Source organism: Lonchura striata, chromosome 15 (genome assembly GCF_050655825.1).
Source record: "Lonchura striata isolate lonStrDom1 chromosome 15, ASM5065582v1, whole genome shotgun sequence".
In the NCBI taxonomy this organism is placed as follows: Eukaryota; Metazoa; Chordata; class Aves; order Passeriformes; family Estrildidae; genus Lonchura; species Lonchura striata.
This window is the reverse complement of record NC_140717.1, coordinates 12,148,947-12,170,677: the sequence shown is the minus strand read 5'-3', so window position 1 is coordinate 12,170,677 and position 21,731 is coordinate 12,148,947. Positions and strand designations below refer to the sequence as shown.

Here is a 21,731-nt window from a genome sequence, read left to right as displayed (position 1 = left end):
ATCTGCCATAAATCTCATGGTGGAAGAACACAGTGTGCTGAACTCCTCTTTCCTTGGCAGAGAGAGGGAGCTGATAAATTGTTGACCCTTTACAAGGTTTGGTGAATTATTGCAGTAAAATCCCAACTCCTGCCTACGCAGCCTGGAGCCGGTGGCAACGTGGCAGCTCTGCCCGTGCCTGGGGGGGAGTTTTGTCCATCTGTGTGGAGGGGGACACAGCCAGGGGCCCAGAGCAGTGAATCCTGCTGTTCTCCAGCTGGGGAGGAGCAGGATCAGACCCCGCAGAGACAGATTGCTCTGCTCCATCTGCTGCTCTTTCTGTTCAAGAAAAAAACATTTTCACATGACTTGCACCCATCGGGTGCTTGGCTGGTGGCTTTGGGTGCTCTGCACTGGTGAAGCTGTGTAGATCACCAGAGAGGAGGTGTGAAAGCCTCTCCTGTGCTCTCGGCATCCGCTCACACCCACCCACCGGCGCAGAGCAGGCAGCAGAGGCACGTCCCTGCACAGGGACTGGTGCCAGGAGGCTCCGGGCAGCCTGTGCCGGAGCAGCAGCATCCCGGGGATGTGGGCACCAACTGGGGCATCTATTTGTACCCTGGAATGATGCGCTGGGCAAACACGGGGGGTGTGGGCAGCTGAGTGCAGACAGGGCAGCGCTGCCCGTGCTGCCCATGCAGGCTCAGCCCCTGGCACTGGGGATGGCACGGACACAGCTGAACCCCTGGGAGATCCAGGCTTTCTAAATATATTTGGGGTGTCCAATACAGGCTGTGATGAGACCAGCAAACCCTGCCAAGGCTGCAGTGCCAGGAGCAGAAATACAGCTGGGGGTGCTGAACTTTGGGGTCCTCTGCACCCCCAAATTCTGTACCTTCCCTTCTCTTCTTCGAGGTGTTGGGGCACTCCTGGGGTGGCTGTCACAGCCCAATAGCAAGGACAGAGGTGCCCCTGGCTCTGTGGTGAGCACAGCACCACGGGGGCTGTTTCCAGAGGATCAGGTGTGTCCAGCAGGAAGGAAAAGTGAGCGTGAACTCAGTGAGGGCTGCAACAAGTGCGTGGTGAGCTCTCGAGCAGCACCCCGAGCAACGAGATAACAGCACAGAGCCAGGCTGCCAGCACAGATAACAGCAATGGGAATTGTCTGATGGAGAGCTATCAAAGGCCATGGCAAATGGCTCCTCTTCCTTCTCTCCTCCTTGGCAGAAAGGATGAGGAGAGCCTGGATCAGGAGTAAATGAAATTAGTCTCTCTCAGCCCTCTGCTTCTCTGGTATTTTTTGCCATTATGAATATACAAAGATGCCATTTCAAGCGCAGTTTTGTGGATGTCACAGTGTCACAGACATTTCCTTCTGTACATTTTTAACTTCTCCTTCGCTGAGGAATCTGGTAGCAGGATTTAGGGCTGAGGAGCCAGGCTGCACCGAGTCAGCTGAATGTGCTCCCTTGGCATCCAGAGCGGCAGCAGAGATCTTGGAATAGCAAACCATGGGAAAAGGGAAGTGTGTGATCCATCCCTTGGAAGTCAGGTGGTGCTGGGTTCAGAAGTTAATGGATAATAAGTGATGGATGAGGCAGAGGAGTGCCAGGGCATTTCTGGAAAGGTAATGTGGGCATCAAAACAGGCTGGTGTGATCACGGCCATCCTGCCAGCAGGCAGGGATGTTCCCTGGGTATTCCAGGTCAGTGCCAAGTGCTGGGGTGCTTTGTTATCCCATTTTGTACAGACAGTTGTTTTTTTTTAATGAAATAGGCTTTGTCTGATTAAATAACGCACAGCTTTTGATGTAGACTACAAGCAGCCTCAGAAATCTGTGTAGTTTCCATCCTCTGTCACTGCGATGAGCACAGCTGCTTCCAGTGGGCTTTGGGAACAAAAAAACCCGAAACCAGAGTAACCTTCTGTGAGCAATCCGAAAGTTATTTACTTGATGCAATTTTATTTTCCAAATATTTGAAAGTGGTTACTGAGCAGTAAAATAGGCTCCAAGGAAATCCTGTTACAAAACACAGGCTCTATTTTAATTAGCATGACGTGAGCGACACGGCTGGAACCGGGGCTGCCACCGAGTGCATCTTTCAGGAGCTCGGAGCTGTCTGTAGGAAACACGGCATGAGCACTGGCTTTCCAATTTTCCAGTCCATCAGGATGGATTTACACTCTTGTCAGGGGTATGAAACTGCTGGATGTGCTGGTGAGAGTTGTGTGTCTTTAACCACTTGACTTGCCAGGCACAGGGTGTTCTGCAGGGTGGGGGTGTGCCCGTCCCTGTCACAGGAGGGGCAGGGGGATGACACTGGCACCCCAACAGTGTCATCCCCTTGTTCTCTGTCCTTGTCAGGGCTTCAGCAGGATGGGCTGGGATGAGCCTCACTGGAGCCTGGGCACCAAGGGCAGCACCTGGACAGGCCCTTCTGCAGGCAGGATGTGGGGTAAAGCCAACGCTGCCAGCAGAAACCTCGGGGTGCAGCTGGTGCCCGTGGGGAAGGGGACCTGCCACCCCCCAGCTGCTGCACCCCAATCCAGGGGGCAAAGGCAGAGCGAGGAAGGCTCGTGGGGTGAGAGAAGGTTTGGCATCACCCTGGCTCAGGCTGCCGCCCTTCAGCTGCTGCTCGGAGCTGTGTCCCACGGCTGTCTGGAGCCCTTCCCACAAGGATCTGCTTCACCAGATCTCTTTCCCTGCTGCTGCACGAGTGAGTGGGGCCGGGCTGATGGGGTGCAGGGGGCGGATCTGCCTCAGCTGCTCTCCCTGCAGCCCCGACGCAGTGGCAGGGAGCTCAGCCTGCAGGAGCCGGGAGGAAGGGAAGGAGCAGGACTCTGCAGAGGAGCCCTTCCTGCCGAGCTGCTCAGGGAGGGAAGGTGTCCTTCATTCCAGGGCGCAGGCTGCCAGCTCCTGGCTGTCTGTCTCCTTTCACAGCTTGTTAACCGACAAGTTGTTACGGATGTTCTTGCTCTGTCCCACGGGGCCGGTCCCGCTCTAGCCGCATCCTGCTCTCTCCACATCCTGCTCTCTCCACATCCTGCTCTCTCCACGGATAAAAATACCTGCACAATGTAAATGGCAGCAGAGAGAGGAGTGAGAATCTGTGAGATCAGCCCTGCAGACACCAAGGTCAGTGAAGGAGGAGGAGGAGGAGGTGCTGCAGGTGCCCGTGGCACAGCCCAGGGTGAGGAGCTGTGCCCCTGCAGCCCATGGGGATCCACAGGGAAGCAGAGATCCACCTGCAGTCCGTGGAGGAGCCCGTGCTGGAGCAGGATCCTGGCAGGATTTGTGTCCATGCACAGAGGAACCCACACCGGAGCACGTTTGCTGGCAGGACTCATGGCCCCGTGGAAAGGATCCAGGCTGGAGCATCCCAAGCCTGAAGGACTGACCCTGTGGAAAGCACCCACACTGGAGAAGTCCATGGAGGACAGCAGCCTGTGGGAAGGACTCAGGGTAGGAAGTTCATGGAGGAATGTCTCCCGTGGGAGTGATGGAGCAGCTCTGGTGGGTACTCAGCACCCATCCAGTGTCAACCCAGCACGTCCACAGGGTCAGCTGTGCTGCTGGGAAGACAAAAAGGGGGAACAAATGAACCTCTGCTGCTCAGCTCTGTTATGTCTTGGATTTCATCCCTAAGGGTTTCCAGAATCAGAGGAGAACCATGGAGCTGGGCTGTTGGAGGATTGAAGGGCAAAGCTGGGAGCAGGGGAGGCTCATCTTCCATATCCGAGAGGGACGAGCTGTGGGTTTCCAGCAGAGCCCGTGGCATTGGCTCAGAACCAAGTGCAAGTGTTGGTTATCTCTGACTTGGATCTACACACATGGTCCCTGAGGTTGGGGGATTCTTTGTCAAAATCTGAGGTATGGATGATCCTGAGATTGTAGAAAGTCTCTGTTCTCAGCCCCGCTGCCAAAGCAGAAGCCATAATTGGTCTGTGCTGGTTTCCAGGTTGTTTATTCTGTTTATCTCTCACATGTTCTGCTGCCCTGCCCAGCTCTGTCCTGCAGGGCAGCGTGTGGGGCTCTGCCCTCAGTGGGATGTTACAAACATTAAATACCAGAAACTCCCTGGGCTGGATTTACAATAACGTGCCAATATCTGTCACCTACGTTGGACAGTGTGTCCCCAGCCTGAACCAACAGAAAAATGCCAACACCACAGTGAAACATGGAGGGCATGAAGAAGAAGGAGAAAAAGGACAAGGCACACCCAATTTCCTCCATCTTGTCCCCTTTGAACCCCTAATCTAGAAACCTAAAATTTTACTTTTGCACCTGTGCCACACTTAATTATTACTTCTATCAAACACTCAGAGCTGGTAATTAATCCTGTAAGACTGAAAACTCTTTTCCATGGACAGAGATCACAGACAGTGTCTCTGGGGGCTCTGTCCAGGGGGGTTCCTGACCCCTGCCAGGGTCCCAGACCTGCCAGGGCAGCCAGAGGGAAGCTCTGGATTCCCACAATTCTTGGGCAGCCACAATCTGTACATGTGACCTGGGGCAGCCCCAGGACCCCCCAAAAAACTGGGGACGTCAGGGAGGATCTGCAAAAGTGGAGGCTGTGCCTGGTGGGGAGCGTTCCTCTGGCACTGGGGAGAAGACACCATTCCTGCCCCCATGTCCTGTGTCCTCATTGGATGTCACTGATGTGGGATAAGGAGCCCTTTGAAGTGTGCTGCTGGGAGTGAGGGTCACACTGCCACAGCTCAAAATCAGGGATCCAGCCCCGGCTCCTGCTCCTGGGGAGCCAGCAGGAGCACCTGGATCCAGCCCCCTGCAGTGCTCTGTGCCATGGTGGCTCAGGGCTGTCCCCAGTCAGTGTTCCCAGGGTGCAGAGGAGCTGATTTCTCCTCTGTTCCATCTTTTTGTTTGCTGGAGCTCCCACCAGTAGCGCAGCTGCAGCTGGCCCGCTCCCAGGGCACAGCCCCGACTCAGACATCTCTCTTTTATTCCTTTTTCCTCCTTTTGCTTTCTCTGGGAAGAGGCCAGAGCAGCAGCTGACCAGCCCGAGCACTGGCTGAGCCTGGAGCTTTCCTGATGCACAGCGAGGAGGCTCTGCCTGGATTCCCAGGTCTGCCTCGAGCAGGGGCAAGCACGGGTTTGTCCAGACCTTCCTCCCTTTTCCTAGCCCCAGGAACCCATGGACTGCAGTAAATCCTCAACCCCCAGGGAGCCCAGGATGGGCTGGGCAGGGGCCTGGCTCTGTGTCTGCTCCATGGGGGTGAGGACAAGGCATTGGCACCCCGGGACAGATGGCTGCAGCAGGAAGGTGCAAGGAGACTTCATGGCAGCGCAATCCAAGCTGCTGGCGGTGCAGAGGGATGGGATGAGCAGCCTGGCCACTCAGCCTGGCTCCCAAGGCATCATTCCAAGTGCAAAGCTTTAGTCTAGGAAGGAAATTCGGTGCCAAGTGCAAAGGCATCCAAAAACTCGAGCACGACAGAAGGGATAACTGTGGGATGGATCCCGGCGCGGCGTCATCTGCTCGGCAAGGAGGATTCTCGCGTCTCGGCCCGTCTCTCTGTCTTGCACACTGCGGTGGCATGTGCCAAAGGCAGGAGCTGAGGGGCCAGGAGCACCCCAGGGAGGGTGACTCTGCAGGGGGACCACCCCAAACGTGGTGCCCAGGGCCTCCAGGGGACACTCAGGGATGTGCTCCAGCCTGCTGCAGGGAGCTGGCACTGCCCTGTGGGCTGGGGCACAGCAGGCAGGAGCGGCCGGGCTCAGGAACAGCGTGGGGGAGCGAGGGAATGTTCTGGCAAGCGGTCATTTCGGGGCAATTTCTGAGCTAGTCAGAACGGCTGGAAATATTTAAAATTCAAGAGAGAATCTCCATCTGACGTTTTTGGGTGGATTAATGGAGCATGGCAACATTTTGTGGATGAGATGCTTCATCTCGGGTAGAGTGGTGGCTGGGGGACGATACTGAGGACATCACTGCTGATGTCCCCTCTGCCACCCTGCATCTCTTCCATGATGATGGGGCTGCACAGGAACGGGGCTTGCATCTCCTGATGCTGATTTAAATGCAATTCCAGTAAAAAAACCCAGGCTTTTCCTGACAGTCCTGAACTTCCATTTGCAAAGATACCAAGCTCCTAATTTGACAGACCACTCTGGCAGAGCCCTCAGAGCTCCCAGTGCTCCCAGTACGCCAGCACATCCCTGCCCACTGCAGGAGCTCTTGGCAAAGTCCTCTTGGACACATCCAATGCCATTTTTGGAGAGCTCAGACTATTCCCAGCATTGTCAGGGTTAATCTGTTCTGGTGCAGGGACCAGATTCTGGATCAAAGCAGCCACCCACAGCAAAGCCATCCCAAAATCTGGGGCCCCAAGGCAAGGAAAGGCTCCTTTCCAGGGCACACAGCCCCCACCAGACAATGTGTCTCCCTTCACTCCTTATCCATCCACATTATCCACGCAGCAGTTTTTAAATTGCTGCTGGACACTGCATTTACATAAATATGTGAGCCAATGAGGTCTAAAACCCTGGTGAGCCCTAAACGGTGAATTAGGTTTTTTGGAAAGAGGATTTTATCAATTTACTGCGAGTGCAAATCAACAGAACAGAATTTACAAACCCATCAAAAAAGCGAGGTGACAGTCTGGAATTAATCCTCTGCCCCAGGCACAGGATGTACCTCCACAAACATCTCCCAGCATAAATATATTTGAGAAATAGTGGAGGGAAGCGTAACTCCTAATGCCTGAGCACGCTGGCGGCGGCGGCAGCGGGAGATGAATGGAGTTAATGTCATCGGGAAGGTGCTGCCGCCTCCTGCTTTATTTTTATCCAAGCCTCAGCGCCCAGCCTGCGCTGAGATATTGCAGTTTGTCTTTGTGCCAGAATTTCCCCCGAAGAAAATCTCCCCGATAATCACTCTTCCTCATCTATTCCTTGCTAGAAAAAAAAAAAAAAAAAAAAATTCTGTTCCTCCGCACCCCTCGGTGGCTGGAGGAGCCCCGGAAGGCTGCGTGTCCTGGGGGGGATGTGTCCCCCCGGGTTGGATGGCCGAGGGATGGATTTGGGATAATAACCAGCACTTTTGGGGCCGTTTGGGCGCAGGGATCAGGGATGTCCTCAGGAACAGGGGGATGCTGCTGGGGCCACGGTCCTCTCCTGGGGAAGCCGAGCTTTGGCACCTGCTGGGCCACGGCACCGAACACAAACCTGTGCCAAACCCAGTTCAGGCACAGAGATCCCCAATTCCTCAAATCACAGACATCCCCAGTTCCTCAAATCACAGAGATCCCCAATTCCTCAAGGCACAGGGATCCCCAATTCCTCAAGGCTCAGAAATCTCCAATTCCTCAAGGCACAGAGATCCCAAATTCCTCAAATCACAGTGATCCCAAATTCCTCAAGGCTCAGAAATCTCCAATTCCTCAAGGCACAGAGATCCCAAATTCCTCAAATCACAGTGATCCCAAATTCCTCAAGGCTTAGAAATCTCCAATTCCTCAAGGCACAGAGATCCCCAATTCCTCAAATCACAGAGATCCCCAATTCCTCTTCTCCCAGGCTCTGGCTCCCACAGCGGGATGGGTGCTGTCACCTGGTGAGGCACTGGGGCTGCTCTGCTGTCCCTTGAGGGGTTCAGAGCTGCCACGGAGATGAAATCAGTGAGGCAATAAGCAGTAAAAGCCAAACTTCTCAAGCTTTCTAATCACAACTAGAAAGGCTCCTTTTCAGCTTTTGTTTGCAGCTCGCAGCGGAGCCGGTGGCTGCCAGCGGCGCGATGGCTGGCTTTGTTGTGGGAGATGACTGTGAAGGACACAGGCTGTGTTCCCATTTAGGAATGCGTTGAGGCTTTCTTGGAATTCATTAGGACAGGTAGGAAGGGAAGGGTGCAGCAAAACAAGAGTCCTTGCTGCTGCAGGCCGCTCCCCAGGGGAAGAGCTTTTCACTTTTCCCACTGCAAACAACATCTGAATTCCAACGTGGTTCCGTTCCTCCAGCGGGCTCACCTGCAGCACGGAATCATGGAATAGTTTGGGTTGGAGGGTTCATTAAAGATAATTTTTTTCCACCCTGTGTCCCCAGGCAGGGACACCTTCCACTATCCCAGGCTGCCCCAAGCCCTGTCCAACCGGGCCTTGGGCACTTCCAGGGATCCAGGGGCAGCCACAGCTTCTCTGGGCACCCTGTGCCAGGGCTTCTTTACCCTCACAGACAGGAATTCCTTCCCAAAATCCCACCCAGCCCTGCCCTCTGGCAGTGGGAAGCCATTCCCTGTGTCCTGTCCCTCCATCCCTTGTCCAAAGTCCCTCTCCAGCTCTCCTGGAGCTCCTTTAGGCACTGGAAGGGCTCTGAGCTCTCCCTGGAGCCTTCTCCTCTCCAGGTGAGCCCCCCCAGCTCCCCCAGCCTGGCTCCTTGGCAGAGGAACTCCAGCCTTGCATCCACAGGGGGATCCTGACCCATTGTCCCCATGAGGACATTGTCCCCCAAGGGCACAACCTGAATTAAGTCACACCATCATCATCTCCTTCAGTGGCTCAAGCTTCCATGGAGAGGGTGGGATTTTTCCACATTTCCACTCCACATGCACCAAGCTGGCCTCAGGAGCAAAGTCCTTCTTAAATTCTGCAGTGTTACCTCTCCAAATTTAAATTTAAATTGCATTTAAATCATTCTGCTCCAAACAAGAAGCCCGAGGATCCTGCCCAGAGTCACTCACCTCAAACAGGGGGTCAACTCTGAAAATTCCTTCCTCAGTCCCCCAGCACCATCCACAGATTTCTCTCGTGGAAAATCCCTGTTACAAGTTTATCTTGAGCTCCTGCTGCTCCCAGGAATTCAGCTGTTGTGTTCATCCTGAGCCAACAGCCCCAGCCTGGTCCTCCTGCCTCCATCCAGCTGCTGCTCCAGGCTCTGCTGCCCCTCGGGGCTCCTGCCCAGCACCTGGGGCAGGATGTGACTGTCCCTTCATGGGGATACCCGGGGTGGTGGTGGCACAGCCCAGGAACCCTTCAGCCTGATCCCTGAGTGCTCAACATTTGTGTGTCAAAAAGGCAGCGCTTAAACCCAGATTTATGTCTGGGATGTGCCTGTTTTAATCACACTACACTGCTATCAAAAGGACATTAAAAATTCCGATTACCCTCCAGGAACATAAACAGCGGCAGCAGTGACAAAGCCCTCGTCCCAGGCGGGTGACACTCGGGTTTGTGTAATTGGCCAGTTCATTACCTGCTGGGGAGAAGAGCCAGGTCCTTCCTCACCACATTTCCCCGTCACCAGGGTGGGTCAAAAATAACATCAGGAGGAAATCTGCCCAACCAGCAGCGACAGGAGACCCAAGAGCTGCCCACGAGGAAGTGCAATGCTCTGCAAAGTCCAGCTCCTCCCCAGAACACCCCCTGAGGCAGAGCTGGGGGTACAAACCACCCTCCAGGGGTGACTTTAAGGACTTTCTCCTAACTCAGCCCGGCTGTGCTTCAGGAACAACCAGCCCATCCCTTCCATGGGTTTCTGATTTTGATGTTTAGGGAATTTTTGGGGGTAGAGGAGGGTGACATTGCCTGGTGCCTTACAAGGGAGATGCTTTTCCATCAGCATCCTTGGAGCTGTTCCCAAGCTGAAGGCAGTGCCAACAACGCCCCATGGGCACAGGGGCAGGTGACACAGGAGGGACATTTCCTACAGAGCAGGTCCCATCTGCTGGCCAGCAAGTCCTCTTTGCTTGTTTATGATATCCTTTTAGCCTTCTCTTCCTCGGTTTTGGGGAATCCAAGGATTTTGTGGGCGCTGCACTGGGCACAGAGAGGGGTCTGGGTGTCCCACGGCCCCTCAGAACCATCAGCTGGGCACAGCAGCCCTCAGCAAAGTGTTGTCCTCTCTGGTCCCAGTGTTCCTGCACCCCCCACCACAGGCTGTCATTATCCTTTCTGATAGAACCCAGATCAATCAAACAGAAGAACAGAGCAGAGGTCAAGGAAGGCTGTTCCTTCCCCGGGGAACAAGGAGCTGCTTTCGTCAGAAGTGCCAGGGAGCCAGCTTAATTGTTCTAAATCTGAGAAATTACGAACGTGCCTGATAATTGTGTGTCCTCCTGTGCTGGAGAGGGAGGAGAGCTTTGCATGAGAGCATGGAGCAGCGGGGCTGAATCAGCTTTTAAAAAAGAAGAATGGTTTCCAGGGGTTGATGGTGCCACCCATACTGGACCGGGAGGAAACTCTGCCCTGTGCCTGCCCAGCTGGTGCTGTGTGGGAGTACACGGATGGGGAGGGAAGCAGTTGGATGAGGAGGGATGTAGTTGGATGAGAAGGGATGGAAATGGATGAGGAGGGATGCAGGAGGATGAGGAGGGATGCAGATGGATGAAGAGTGGCTGGAGCAGCAGACCCAGCGGGGCTGGGCACTGCACCCAGGACCAAAGTTGCTGCTCACCATGCAGGAGGCCCCTGCTCCTCTCCTGACATCCTGATGGCTAATGAAAATATATTTGCTATCTGTATTAATTAAAATAAAGTGCAGCAGCTCATCATGAAGCTCCATGGGAGAAGCTGTACATGGGTTATCATCATCCAGCACAGCATCGTGCAGCAATGGAATTAGTTCTGCCAGGCCATCTTTAAAACACAAATCACTGATGGCTGATAGAGCTGGCAATTAATTATATAAAAACCAGAGTCACTGGGAATGAGGTGAGGGCTGAGCAGCACCAGCAGCAGCCCAGGGGTGGGCTCAGGGTGGGCTGGGTGGTCTCAGGGTCTGGGACACGGAGAGGGGTGAAGCCTGTGCCAGCCCCAAAGTGCTGCTCTGCCTCCCAGAACGACTCTGGCTTTAGTGAGAAAAATTTTAAATGGTTAAAAATTGAATTTCAGCCATATCTTGTCTGAAAAGGGGTTTGTTTCTGAAGGAGTGAGCCAGTGCAGGGGCACATTGAGGGCTGGAAATGGGGATGTGCTGGGGGTTGCAGTTCCCATTTGGAGCTGCTGGCAGGATGTGCCAGTGGAGCTCCTCTGCTGCCACTCCCCAATCTGCCCTGACCTGAAAAGGATCCAGCATGCAGGATATTGAAATGCGTAAGAAACGCAGGATATTGCTTTTTTAGAAGGAAAAACCAAGGAATTGAGTGGGGTAACAACCTGCACCAGGGATGGATGGGGCTTGGTGTGTGTGCAAGGTGTCCCTGCCCACGGCACGGGCAGGACCTGGGTGGATTTAGGATCCATCCAACCCAAACCACCCCAGATTCTGTTCTCTGCTGACATCTGGCACCACTCCAGGCTGTGGAGGAGCATTTGGGAGCTCAGTGTGCCCCATCTCTCAGCCATCCCAGCTGTGCCAGGGCCCGTGGGGTTGGCAGCAGGAATGGGAAGGGGAACGGGGAGCGCTGGGCTGTGCCCCAGCTCCTGCCAGCCTCGGTGCCCAGCCCTGATCGATGGAGCCCAATAACTGCAATCACCACAGCCATCAGTAACCCTCCCTGGCCCTGCCTCCCCCATTGCCAGCAGCAGGGCCCTTCCCGAGCTGTCAGGAGTCATTAGGCACCGGAGCTGCATCCTTCCCGAGCAGGCAGCAGGGTCTTTTCAAGGGCACCAGGCAGCACCAGCTCCTGCACGGCTCCTACGCGGCCAAAAAAAGGGAAAACCACGAAAGGGAACTGGGAAATCGCTTTGCTGATAAAGCAGCAGGAGGGATTGCATAAAAAAAAGGGATTCTTGCAGCAATTCCACAAAAAAAGGTTGATTTGTCAGAGTTCACCCCAAAATATCACCAAGCAGACCACAAACTAAGTTGCTTAAGGCTGAGATCACAGAAAGTGGATGGGCTGTCACGCCAGCAGAGCAGGTTGTAGCCTCACCCCTGATCCTTCAGGAGCTGGCCCAGAGTATGTGACATTCCCATTCTCTGGAGAAGCACAGGGAGAAAGAGAAAACAACCTTAATCTCTGCTCCTTTGTTTTCCCCATGTGGGATGTGGTGTGGAGATTGTTTACCTGCAGTGATTGCTGGGTTGGGTTCTGGTGAAGGTTGTTTGGGGTCAGTGACCAGTGGATCCAGCTGTGGCTTGGGTTCTCAGCACAGTCATGAGTTTGAGTGAGTTAGCTGAGTAAGAAGTAAGCATGTAGAATAGGATAGTATCTCTTTAAATAGTATATTAATGTAATACAGTATAGTTTTAATAAAGCTGTCCTTCAGCCTCCTGATCTGGAGCCAGACATAACAATTTTCTTCCTGTTGGGGGCCACCTTTTTTTACAATACAGAGGGAACATGAAAACACACATTTTGGGGTTGAAAATCTTCCAAAACACCTAAAAAAGGTAGTAAAAAAGGTAGTAATAGGAAAGGGAATGACTGATATGGCACCATCAGTAGTGAGCAAATTTGAAATCTGAAGGGAGGAAATGCACAGACAATCATTGCCTGGAATGAAGGTTCCCCCTGCAAGCTGGGACACACTAATCCCAGTGCCTGTCCTGACTCCACTTGGTCACCAGGAGGGAGAAATGGGCTCAGCTGGGAGGTGCAGGGGACTGAGGCACAGCCTGGGGAATCCCCAAATTGCTCCATTCCCTCATCCTGAGCAGCTCCAGCTCAGCTGCCTCTGTGTGATGCCAGCAGCTGCATCCTTTGGTGGGAGCATGCCGGAGGAGTCCATGGGGAGAGCAGAAAACTCTGTGTGTGCCCTGTGCCAGGTGTCACCTGTGCCACCCTCATTGCTCTGAGGCACCTCTCCACCTTGGCAAGGTGGCCAGGACCTGATGGGCTTCAAATCCTGACTTGAGATGCCTCAGGGCAGCTTTTATGACACTCAAAAAAAGAAATAAAAATCTTTGGGGGTCTTCCTGGACAAACCCACAGAGGAGAGCAGCCACGAGGCCACGGGGGACAAGTGACACCCCCGAGGTGCTGCCAGTCCCTGCTCCTCTCTCAGCAGTCTGGGCTGGAGCCACGCTGATTCCTGCTCCATCCTGTGAAAGAAATAGAAAGAGCTGCCAAAGAGATTTAGCAGAGGCAGCTCAGCTCTCCCCCAGCTGCTGCAGGGGCAGCTCAGGCAGAGCTGAATCCTGCGGTGCCCCAGCCAGGGAGAGTCGGGCTGTGATGCTGCTCTGCTCACCTGCACCTCAAATGTCACATTGTCACCTCCTATTTCCAGTGCTGGAGTGGAAATCCAATCAAACCCAATAGAGGAGGCTGGGAGTAGCCACATATTCCATGAATGTGACTGCCTGGGAGTGAGAATCTTTTGTGGCCAGACACAGGAACAGCCAGCGATTGTAACCAGGCTAAACTTTGTCTCTGCAGATGTTTCAGGGCTGTGTATCCAGAAAGAGTTCCCCAGCATCCCCAGGAGCAGGGAGTTTGGCTGAACCTACTCCTGCATCCTTTCCAGAGCTCCTGCATCCCTCCTGGGTCGCCTGCATCACCGCAGAGGCAGTGCCAGGGCACAGCACCCCTGCCAAGCCCTTGGCTCAGGCATTGGGAGGAGCTGGCAGGGCAGGGGACACAGCTGGGCACAGGCAGCCAGGCAGGACCCCCAGGAGCCCCCAGGATCTCCCTTGGCGTGGCAGCAGGAGCTGCTCTCACAGGGCTGACCTGCTCCCAAAGAGTTAATCCCAGCACTCGCTCCTCCAGATCTGCTCCGCTGCATCTTAACAGTGATGGGAGATTAATTATTTTAGCTGCAGAGAGCTGACTAGAACGGGGTTTTGTAGCTAAATATACTCTCTCTTTAGGAACCCATTTAATTTTATGCCCTGATGTAGACGGCTGGGCTGGATGATTGGCGAAGAAAGAAGGAGCTTCTCTTCCCCCTCTTCAATTTTTTAGCCTGAAAAGCTGCCAAAACACTCGATTTCCTCTCCCCAGGTGGGCCCCGAGGAGTGAACACTCCAGCTGGGGAGCCCAGGAGAGGCACAGGAGGAATCTTGTTCTGCTTTTTCATTCCTCTGGCTGCCCCATCCCTGGAAGTGTCTCAGGCCAGGCTGGACAGGGCTTGGAGCAACCTGGGACACTGGAAGGTGTTCCTGCAGATGGGACTGGATGATCTTTAAAGTTCTTTCCCAATGAACTTCCCAAAAAATTAATTCCCCTTTGAACCCAGCCTGCTAATTCCTTTCAGCCAAGTCTGTCTGCCTGCCACAAGGCACAAATGTGCCTTTCTGACACTTGGTACCATAAAACCCTGTGATAAACTCAAATTATCACCTGCATCAAAGTTCCTCTCTTTCTAATGGCTTTGCTCGCCTGCTCCCTGCTCCTTACCAGTCAGGAATATCAGGATAATTCCTGCCCCCAGGAGCTGGGATCCAGCCAGCACTGGACAGGCTGTATCACTTCCACACTGCAAATCTCCTGAATCCTCCATAACTGCAGGAGCCTCCTCAATTCCTCTTCCTCCTCAGCTGCCGCTGCTCCTCCCACATTCCTCCGGGAAGGAGCTGGGCAATTCCCACCAGAGCTGGGCTCATCCCTGGGGATTTGGGCCATGCTGGGGGTATGCTGCAGTGAAGGGTGCCAGGGCTGGGGGCACACAGTCTGTGGAGCCAGGGCACCACGGGCAGGTCCCCCAAACCCTCAGGTGCCATGCAGAGCTGGCATGGCCAGAACAGACGCCCGGGAGTCAAAGTCTCATTGATTCCAGTGGAGAGGAAAATCCATTTTCCTCCTAGCTCGGAGAAGTGTGTAATTTCCAGGCATCTGTCAGGGCTGCGTGGATCGTTAGAGCAGCTACAGCTCCTCGGGAGCAGCGGGAGAGGGAGCAGAGCTTTGTGAGTTTAATTCTCGCATTCTTTGTGGTGTCCTTGCTCCCGAGCCCAGCGCGCCAGGCACGGGCAGCGGGGATTCTCCAGTCAGGCACAGAGAGGGTGGATTTGTCACTGCAGCAGGTTTCCAGGAGGGGTTTGCTGTTGGAATATTGCCCCCAGCTGCAGCAGTCCCCATGTGGAGCCCAAACCCTCTGCTCCTACCTGGACCAGGAACCTTCTCACCCATGGCCAGACCAGGGGGATTTCCGCTTGTCTCATCCCAGGGCTGGGACCAAGTGTGGGTGTCATGTGTCCCCTGGACCATGTCCCAGCTCTGTGTCCCCTGCCAGCACAGCAGGTCCCTGATCCCCTCAGCTCCTTCAGGAGCTGGTGAAAAGCCTCCCTTCCATCCCTAGCCAAGCTGGATGGGACTTGGAGCAACTCAGTTTAGCGCTTGGCATCCGTGCCATGGCACAGGGGGTGGATGAGGTGATGTTTGAGGTCTCTTCCAGCTCAGAATTCCAGGATTCAGTGATTCCATGATTGTCTCCTCTCTGCCTTCCCTAGCAGAGATGGGTTGGCTGCTGGGAGGGGGAGCAGGGTGGGCAGCAGGAGCAGAGCCTGGTCCTTCCCGGCCAGGGCTCCTCGGGCTGGGCACCGCTGCCAACATCCTCACCCAGTAATGAGGGGTTTCCATGGCAACCTTATTTGAGCATCTCGAGTGACACAGATGTAAATTTTAAAATGAAATATTCAGACCACAGCCCTATGAGCATAAATAAACCCCTGCACATGGGCAATTTAGCAGCATTTTAAAGTGGATCCGAAACTCCCTAGGGCCAGCGGAGTCTCTGTGGCTTTGGAAAATTCACGGGAATGGAATGAAAAGCGTCCTGACCTCTTTCTGCCCCAGGAAATCCCAGCTGCATCCCAGCCTGAGTCCAGAGCAGCAGCATCAAATCAGCAAGGTGTTGGTCACCCCTGCCCTGCAGAGGCACAAAGGGACAGCCCAGGAGGGACAGCCAGGTGTCCCCTGGAATGGGAGAAAAGCAGCTCCAAACTTTCTTGGCCTCTGCTGCACTGTCTCCCTGAGCAAAACCTGGGCATCTCTTTTTCTTCTGGATTATCTCCCATTAATTACTCCATGGAACAATCCAGGGTTTCCCATTGGGATCTGGAGGCCCCCAGCATTTCCAGGCTGGGACAGGCACCCCTCCTTCATCCTGGAGAGGAGAGCAACTGTCTGTGTTCTCCTGCAGCAACAGGAATGTTGGGAATGCCGGGCTGCAATCCGTGCACATCCCTCCAGTCCCAGTCTCACCTCGGCCGGGAGAGCAGCTCCGAAATTCAGCCCCGGCTCCGGCTGCGCTTCCCGGAGCTCCCACGGGCGTGACTCACCCAGATCGGATTGCCACGGGTTTATTTGCTCAGAGGGGGAGCCGACAGGATGCTCTTGAGGAAAATGTTTTTTGGGTTTTTTTTGGTTGTTTTTTTTTTCTTTCCTGTTGGAAAAACTCGATCTGCTGAAAGCGTAACTGCAGGAAAAGCTGGGATTCGCATCTCCTGCGTGCAGGCAGAGGCTGCATCCGCCTGCGGGGACATTTGGGGAATGAAAGATTGTTTCAATTAAGGTTTTTCTGCTCTTCGAGATTCAAGGCCAAAAGCTTTTAAAATCTGAAACCAAACCAATCACAGCCAAGTGTTTTCATGGACACAACCTGCTTTTTCTCAGATGCCCTTTCCCACCCAAACCCTCTGTTTTCCTGCCTGAAGATGAAATGTGTGTTGCACTTGCATGGGAAGAGGTGGGAGGGCAGAAGGTGCCCGGGGTGCCCCTTCCCTCCCCCCAGCCCCCTGGTGATGAAGGATTGCACCAGGACATGGCCTCAACCTCCCTGCATTATCCAGGATCTGGATGAACTCCCCAGCACAGAGGTGCACAGCAGCTCCTGCCAACCCTCCTGCATCAACCATGTGGGAACGGGGAACTCCAGGGGCTCAGCCTGTGGGCAGAGGGTGCTGAGCAGTGCAGGATAAATCCCAGCTCCCCACGAGGGCTTGGATATGATGCCAGCAGCATCTCTGGGCAGGATCAGCCCAGCCCAGCACCCCTGAATGCGCCTGAGCCTGTCACACAGGCAGAGCTGAACACCACCACCACGAATAGTGCCTGGATCAGCTTTATTCATTTCTGCTACAATCAGATCCTAAACCCTTCTGGACAGTGATTCCTGAGCTGCAGCAATCCTGCTGCCCTCCCTGGAGCGAGTGCTCCCGGCGATACCATCGGCATTAGTAATGGGAGCTGTGATAGGGCTACTCCCGCCTTGGCTCTTTCAGGAGCACAGCAGCGAAACGAGGCCTGTGTGATTATTCCAGCATCCTTTTATCAGGCATTTGCAGCTCTCTAATTCCTCTAAACCCCTCTGGCTGAGGTATTTTGGCAATCAGGTTCTGGTGCCAGTCACCTCTGGAGCAGCAGCTGCGTGCTGGCCATGGCTGCCCATGGGCCTGGATGGGGGTCCTGGGGATCCTCTCACATGGGGATGAAGCTTTGGGGCTGGGGAGGAGGATTTTGGGGACCCTCTTGCATAGGGATGAAGCTTTGGGGCTGGGGAGGAGGATTTTGGTGCCTCTGTGCCATTGCTGCTTGGGTGGGCGGGTGTTGGTGCCCTGCCAACACCCAGCACCGTGTCTGGGTGAGAGGAGATGCTCTGGTGTGGGAATCCAGAGCTTCCCTCTGGCTGCCCTGGCAGGTCTGGGACCCTGGCAGGGGTCAGGAACCCCCCTGGACAGAGCCCCCAGAGACACTGGCTGTGATCTCTGGCCATGGAAAAGAGTTTTAAATCTTACAGGATGAATTACAAGCTCTGAGTGTTTGATAGAAGTAATAATTAAGTGTGGCACGGGTGCAAAAGTAAAATTTTAGGATTCTAGATGAGGGGTTCAAAGGGGACAAGATGGAGGAAATTGGGTGTGCCTTGTCCTTTTTCTCCTTCTTCATGCCCTCCATGTCTCACTGTGGTGTTGGCATTTTTCTGTTGGTTCAGGCTGGGGACACACTGTCCAACGTAGGTGACAGATATTGGCACGTTATTGTAAATGCAGCCCAGGGAGTTTCTGGTATTTAATGTTTGTCACATCCCACTGAGGGCAGAGCCCCACACGCTGCCCTGCAGGACAGAGCTGGGCAGGGCAGCAGAACATGTGAGAGATAAACAGAATAAACAACCTGGAAACCAGCACAGACCAATGATGGCTTCTGCTTTGGCAGCGGGGCAGAAAGACAGAGACTTTCTACAATCTGGAATCATCAATAGCACAGATTCCAACACTCTGGGAGCTGCCACCCCTCCTGTTCTGCTGCCTCCCCAGCCCTGGGATGGGGCTGTGCAGCTCCCACACGCAGCCCAGGCTCGGCACCGGCGCTTCCGCCGTGGCTAAGTATAAACTGTGGGGGCTGAGGCTGGTTGGAGACATCCTCCCTGGCGTGCAGCTTCCTGCAGTGTTTGCACACACCCAGGCACGGCTCGGAATAGTCCTGGAGAGGAGCTGTCCTGCTGTGTTAAGGTCACTTTGTGCTCCAAACTGTCCCGGCCCTGCCTGGCCCAGCCTGCAGAGCACAGAGCCCCCCGTGCCACACTCGGGGGTAGCAAAGGTTGCAGGGCCACCACGGAGGTTTCCATGGATTCAGGGAAGGTTTTCCAGTGCCAAAGTATCCTCAGAGAGGTCCTGATCGAGGTACAAGATAAACCCCTTGTGCATCTCAATAGGGTTTATTTCCTCCAGGGTAGATCAAGGTCAGACGTGGCCATTTCTCTCCCAGCAGCTCCGGACTCATCACCTGTGCAGAGCAGGATGGGTTTTGGCAGCTGGGGAGGGTCCTGTGTGGCCATGATCACCCCATGGGCCTTGGAGGTGGTGGAAGGGCTGTTGGGACTCAGATCAGTGTGGAAAGGATCCCACTGAATCCCACCCTGGCCCTGCAAACATGGAAACAAACCCACTGCAGCCCTTCCTCAGGGATGGGGATACTCAGCTCTGCTTCCTCCAGGCAGGAATGGGTGGGCAGGGGGCTGTGGGGCTGTGGGGGCTGTGGGGACTGTGGGGGATGTGGGGGATGTGGGGGGATGTAGGGGCTGTGGGGACTGTGGCGCTGTGGGGGATGTGGGAGCTGTGGGGGTTTTGGGGGATGTCGGGGCTGTAGGGGATGTGGGGTCTTTGGGGGATGCCGGGTTTTTGGGGGATGTAGGGGCTGTGGGGGATGTAGGGTCTGTGGGGTTTTTGGGGGATGTAGGGGATGTGGGGGATGTAGGGGATGTGGGGTTTTTGGGGGATGTAGAGGCTGTGGGGCTGTAGGGGATGTGGTGTCTTTGGGGTCTGTGGGGTTTTTGGGGGATGTAGAGGCTGTGGGGCTGTAGGGGTTGTGGTGTCTTTGGGGTCCGTGGGGGTTTTGGGGGCTGTGGGGATGTGGGGCAGCACCGAGGTCCATGGGGAGGGAGCAGGGCCCGGCAGCCCAGGGAGCTGCTGGAGCACAGCTCAGGACCGGGGGTGGCGATCAATCAGGAGCTGAGATGGACGATCAATTCCCTTTCTGATAATGCGGAATAAGCCCTTATCGATCCCGGATGCCCTGTGCCTGCCCCTCCCCGGCTCCAGCCCGGCTCTGCTCCGCCCTCTCCACCTCCCTGGAACGCGTTTGCCCTGTACAAACTGCGGCGTGTTTAGTGTCTCATTAAGGAGTCGCTTTACAGAGTGTTTTATTTCATGCTTTGTTAGGGACAGAATCGAGTAAATGCATCCTGGCGAAGGATCTAATAAGGAATTAGACAGCTTTCCAAAAGCATAACATATGGTTTAAAGGCACAATCCATTAGGAATTAGGGTTCACATGACAAATAACCCCGGGATCCAGGGTTGGTGTTTTTGGGAATGTGTTGGCTTTAAGGATTCGGGATCCTTGACTGTCATGCTGTGAGCCAGTGTCCCAGAATGTCCCAGATTGTCCCATTGTGTCCTACCAACCAGCGAGCCTCCTCCTTCCTAGGGCTGTGCTTCCTCCCCTCTGTCTGAGAGCCCCATCTTCTCCCACCATGGACAAAACCTTTTTCTGCAGAGCCCTAGAACTGTCACCTGGGCCGTGGGAGAGCAGCCACCAACTGCTCCTCCTGAGCTTGGGGTGGGAGAAGAAGAGAAGAGCCCTGGAGAGCCCTACAAAACTTCTCAGGGAAGGAGATCTGCCACTGGCATGGCCCTGGGGACATTCCCCACCATCAGCCCATGGCAGGGTGCACACAGAGGCCAAGATCAGCCCAGGGTGGGATGGAGAGGGAAGCAGAGGCACCTAGAACAAGCAGAGGGTGTGGAAGCTCCTGGTCTGCCCCCCCCCAGAAGTGTGGGGACACTGAGGCACTGACGGGAGATCATTCAGAGCTGACACAAGCTGATGGTTGCAGATGATGTGTGTGAAATGTCTCCTGATGCGCTCAGGGAATCGGTGATGGATTTGCTGAGCCACTTGCTAATGAAGGAATTAATGCTTTAACTTGTGGCAAACAGCAGGAGAGGCCAGGGAGCCCTCGGGGCCGGGCCAGGTTTGCTGGTGGCTGCAGCAGGGTGATGGCACAGGGTGAAGTGGCTTGGGGCAGGCACAGCTCTGTCCCAGGGGCAAAGGACCAGCCCAGGCACCAGCAGAGTGTCCAAGGACTCTCCTGCACCGAGGAGCAGCACAGGGACTGCCAGAGTTTTGGCAGCTCCATCCTTCAGGCTAATTCACCAGCTTTTTGCCTTTCCCTGTTGTGTTCCTTATCTTTGGTTCTTGCCAGAAACTGATTCTATTTTCCAGAAGAAGGAGCAAAGTCAGTTTTCAGCGCTGCTCAGTCCCTCTGCACAGGCTGCTTGTGCCCTCCCTCGGGCCCCCCGGGCAGTGTCACCCACAGTGTCCCTGTGTTTCAGGATTCACATGCAACAGCTTCGTTTTTTCTCCCCCTTTTCATTCCAGTCCTACCTTAATTAGCAGAATTTGAAACAAAAAACACAAGTTAAACACAACAAGAGTTGTGCTTTTGTTTAAAGCACCTGCACTACCGAGCTGAGCCAAGGTTTACCTGGAGCCTGCTGGGGAAGGAAACCCTGAGTGCTGCTCCAGCCCCATCCCGTGGAAAGCTGCTGCTGTGGTGGCCACACGTCCTGGCTGCCACCACGGGCACGACACAGCAGCTCCAGCTGCTTTTGGGCTCAGTCATGTTGGAGCTCAAAATGTCCCTCAGACATTTTTGGAGGTTCCAGGCCCTGGTCAGAAGCATTTGAGACCCTGGCAGGCAGCTGGAAATAGCTGTGATTTTCAGTTTGAGCCATGGAATGGTTTACCAACTTTGAGTTTAGATATTACAGTAGAAGTAGTTACAAAGTAGAGGGGAGAATTTTTTAGTATTGTACAGGGGGGTTTTAGTACGTGTACAGGGGGGTTTTTTCTTTGTACATGGGGGTCAGAAGTTTTAAGATGGAGGAATGGGGTCAGTCCTGTTCCTCCTCTTTCTTCTTCCTTACCTCCATGTTCTTGGTGATGTTGGCACTCACGGATTGGTTTAGAGTAGAAAAGCATCTTTTAACATAGGTAGTAGGTATTGGGGGAAAACTGTAACCATGTAATACGTAATGTACCATATAAAAGACAGCAGCAGCCCTGGCGGGGAGAGAAGAAGCAGTCGGGGTCAGAGAGGATGTCAGGGTGTGTGTGTGCCTCTGCCTGAGCTGTGAGCAAACCACAGCAGCCCCAGAAGAAAATCTTTTAGATAACTTGCAATAAACTGCCTTGAGACCGGACAACAAGAGGCTACAGAGTTTTTCTCTGGAAGCACGGCTTGGAGGAGAGACTTTTCCACCACACGGAGCCCCTGAACCAGGCTGGGGCTCCGACAAGTCAGGCCAGCAGTGGGGCTGGGGGATTGCAGACACCCTGTGCCCACAGAGGGACAGAGACCCTGCATTCTGCTGGCTCCAGGGGACACGAGGAGGCTGGAATTATGGTCTTTAAGTG

The 21,731-nt window shown here is 54.4% G+C and overlaps 1 protein-coding gene across 2 annotated transcripts in view; it reads left to right on the top strand.

Moving 5' to 3' along the window:
• Nucleotides 1-21,731, top strand: part of SEZ6L (seizure related 6 homolog like) — a 39,256-nt gene that overhangs the window by 1,682 nt on the left and 15,843 nt on the right. The window lies entirely within an intron of this gene.